Source organism: Galleria mellonella, unplaced genomic scaffold (genome assembly GCF_026898425.1).
Source record: "Galleria mellonella isolate WM207_F2 unplaced genomic scaffold, CSIRO_AGI_GalMel_v1 utg78, whole genome shotgun sequence".
In the NCBI taxonomy this organism is placed as follows: domain Eukaryota; kingdom Metazoa; phylum Arthropoda; class Insecta; order Lepidoptera; family Pyralidae; genus Galleria; species Galleria mellonella.
The window spans coordinates 5,761,814-5,766,374 of record NW_026442151.1 but is presented as its reverse complement, the minus strand read 5'-3'; positions in this window follow the sequence as shown (position 1 = coordinate 5,766,374).

The window sequence follows — 4,561 nt, the reverse complement described above, 5'->3', positions numbered from 1 at the left end:
TCCCTCTTAAAATATAATCAAAGCCTAATTGTTGTTGCCAGTGGTAGCCAAGTGTGGCAACTACTGGCAATATCCTTCTTATGGGGAAGGCCTATGTTAAGTAGTGGACAGTAACGGCTGACATTATCATGATCATCATCAATACAAAACCTGTCAAAAAAGAAGATTGACAGCAATAAATATGCAATTATTGGCTATCGTAAACGGATTGCAAGACACGTAATCAGGGGGCGGATGTCACGCGAGATACTGTATCCGTTCTTTATTACCGTTTACATTTACTGTCCAATCACATAGCGATCAGGTCAGCTTGCGGACGAGGGTAGCTGACAGGTCGCCGGAGCGAGAAACGACGAGTGACCGTCGATTGGTCATTTAGTGGAACCGATGCCTATAAACATTTGATGGGACCGCATAATTACTAGTGCGGTCGATCAGATGGGAAATGATACGGATTCTATACTAGAACAATTGGGGATTAAAAAAAACACAAATACTCAGTGAAAACCAAATTAATATAATATCTACCAAAAGAGTGATCTTTTTAATTAAAAAAATAATCTTACAAATGTATAATGTAAGATTTCTTCCATAAACAAATACCGGCTTTACATTACATTGTTTATAATGTGAAGCATTTACATTGTTTTACATTAAAATAGCTGATTATCTCACGATTGACATGAGAAAATCACCTATTTTAATGTAAAAACTAATATACAAATTCTATTGTGATTAAATTTTTATAGGACAAATGTAAAAGTATATTCTTTTAGATCAAAATAGAATTTTCTAAATCTGCTTAAAAATAATGACTTTTGACCTTTTTTTTGAAGTCGGTTGATGAATTTCTTAAAATTATATTGTTCACGACTTTAATCTATAATAGGATAGTTAGAGGTACTTGCCTACAGTCACCGTTGTGGTGAGCGTAACACTCACTATATCGCCACCGTCGAGCATATTGAATTCAACGTAGCAAAAAGCGAGTCTACAGCCGTCACTTGGATTCATTTGATTTGTTATCGGTGTTTTTCCGTAATAGAGAGATTAAATGAAGTGAATTTACTAAAAAAAAATAACATTGTTATTTTTATTGTTAACTTTGTTAATTAATTAATTAACTTTGTTATTTTTTTTAGTAAATTCTTATTTTTCATAAAAACAGTGTAGAGCAAAATTTTATAATGTCTTTAATTTTTGAAGTCGGTTAATAAAAGATTCTATCTTATCCCCCGCCATGGGAATACGCCTCTGTATTCTGAAATTTCACACCAACTTCCTCAAACAATGAAAAAGGGAGTTGTTTTTACTAATTTACATTTACAAAATGTAAATAGAAACACAGGTATCTATTTACTTCAACTTCAAAGGAAATCCTTATAACAAATGTTAAATTTGGAATAAATATTTTCCTTTAAAAACAAATCAATCGTCTCTTGGCTTGTTCCAATTGTCGATGTACGCATTAACAGATTGGTTACACGGCGTTATAAATTGTCATATAAGTAAAGTATGGACAATTTTATTGAAGCGAATTTCATACTTATTATGCTTTAGGAATCGTTATATAAAATTTAGAAGTGCACATTTATATTACGATGATAACAAGCATGATTGAGTTGAGAAAAAAAAAAATAAGTATCTTCAAAAAGTTTGAAAGTTATTCTAGAGACTATGGCATAGATAAATTACGAGTAATTCCAAAGATTTCGGAGTAATTTGTACGCAAAACTAATCAGAGTGTGGCAACATTGGGTTTATTTATCAATTTTTAATAACAAATGAACAGTTTAGAAAATTTCTGATTGGTTATTAAATAAAAAAGATGTGATAATAACTGGTTTTGTTACAATTAGTGTTGATTTTTTTTTAGCACCAATTTTAAATTATATTTAAAAATTAAATTATATATATGTGGTATTCATCATACATTTACAACAATATGGATATATATATATTTGTTAATGTTACGAGTTCCTTTAACAGCTTTCTTTCGTGTTCGAAATTTCTTTCTCAATACGAAACATCATTAATTCTAAGTTGTGAGATGTTAAGGACGTGTCCATTAGTAAGTAACACAGGACCAGTGTGTCTCCTAATTGAATTCTGTTTACGGGCCCATTATAGTGGTGTTAGTGTTCCGTAATTAAATTGCAAAAACGGACCACTTACGGCCTGCGCAGATGACGGGCGTTGTCTGTGGTTAACTGTTACCCAAGTTCTAAATGGCGTACAAAAAAAGAAAGTATTATCCGATAACATTATTTTGTACGCATCTTAGTAAACAAGCTGGCGGCAGTCTTTTTTGTTTATAGATACATTTTGTTTATGCAACTTAGAATGACAAACAAGCTTACAGCTTACTTGATGGAAAGTGGTAACCGTCGCTTATAGACATGAGCAGTAAGCCATGGGCCAAACAGTGTATACTGTTTCGTCCATGATACCCCTCATGCGTTGCCATTCCTGAGGATTCAGTTGTTATTCCTCTGTATCCTGTAAATTAACTGCAATATCCCACCCTTCAAATCGAAACTCAGTCATGCAACCACAACTGCTTCATCTTAAACTATCATGTCTTACAATTATTTTTTATTTTTAGAAGCACAATTAAGTCGCTCTTATTTAAACGTGGGAAGGCAAAGTTTTATATCACTAATAAACTAATAATTTGTCTTCCATTCAATACTTGAGCAATTCAGACTTTTTACAACACTTCGAAATGTTTTTGGCAAGCGACACGGCTTTTGCGAAGTACCTAACGTCTTAAACGTTGGCTTCGCGATCCAAACTATTGCTATTAAGTTTCATCATTTTTCTAGATATTCTTTATGCTAATGAAACGATGCATTCAGTTATATTTAACATTGGAAGTAATGTTGTTAGAACACGGAATCGTGTAGTTATAAAAATAGACATTGGTTCGCAAGAAGAAAGATTTCGCTTGCTTAACAAAACAGCGGTTTTAATAGTAACACGTAAGCATGAATGAGCAATATTGGTCCATAGTTGACGAAGTAATTCTGTAATCTATACTTATAATAAATCTGTAGAGAGGTCAATTCTGTGCATGAAATAGTTTTCCAAAATAACTATCAGGGGGTGATTAATGATCGATACTGATGCCAAAAATGCAATCAGTAAAATTTTTGTCTGTTTGTCTGTCTGTATGTTCGTTACAGAAACAAAAACAACTCGACAGATTTTAACGAAACTTGGTACGATTATTCTTCATACTCCTGTGCAGGTTATAGTGTACTTTTCATCACGCTACGACCAATAAGAGCAGAGCAGTGAAGGGAAATGTTGGTAAAACGGGAGAAGTTACTCCATTTTTAAGCTTCCGTCGCGTGTGCAGCCTTAATGGCCACTTTTTAAAATGTAAAAATGTCCACCCGTGCCACGCCGGGACGGGCCGCTAGTATAGTCATAAAAATACATAAGAAATGTGAATATCCTCTTATTGCAAGGTAACAAATGTTATAGATAATTTTTATCTTAGAAGTTGGATGTATTATTCCTATATCGTGCTATTTATTTATTTATTTGTTATAAGTTACAATAACAGTTTGCAAACAGAAATGAACCATTAAAAAGAAAACAATACAAAAATTTATCAATACGCAGTTTGCTAACATTACATTGTAAACATCATTTGACAGTAAGTTAGAAGTAAATGTTATAACATTTTTATAGATTACTTTACTGATTACAATTATGAACCTATTCTATCCAAAAAAATCCAAACTTATTCTATCTCAAAACCATACAACGTATACTATTTATGGATATTATTCGTAGTACGTAATTAATTTGATTTTTTATTTGTATATTTTAAACATGTTTATTTTCTTTAACCATAAATTCATCTTAGAGAGATTATACTTCAAACTAATTTATAAAGTGAAAATTTATAAAAAGAACGAACTCTGAATTCCAGTATTAAAGAGATTAAAGTTAACGGTATTAAAACTTTAGATGCCACACGGTGAATTTCCGGTATACTAGCCAAGTAGGTTGTCAGGGTACGTACTTATTTATTTGAAAACTTCCGCAAGGATTCAGATGCTTCCAGCGTCAGCTTTGGGAGGAATTTTAAACGGGTTTAAGGTGATAAAAAACATTTTCAATTGTATCAGCATTGTATCAAATAACAACAGTATAATACTGGGTTAAATTTTTTTTTGTAATGTAATAAATGTCTTTGTTTACCAAAATAGTAACAGTGCACTTACTAATTAGTAACTCTTTTAACGACCCTTCCTAAGAATACAGTTATAAGGGCCGTCAGTTTATATGCCATTCTGTATTGCATAAAAAAAAAGTTATTTGGCACATTTTATATTTTTTTAATGCGGTGAAGGAATAGGATTGCAATTCTTAGTATAATATACATCATTATGACCATCATCATCATATCAGCGTTTAACTGTCCACTGCTGAACATAAGCCTCCCCCTTGAGGGATTTTCCAGTAGTTGCCACGCTTAGCAGGCGGATTAGCAATCGTAGTTAGGTTTTGGAGATATTTTAATAGGAACGTTGCTGCCCATCCCTCG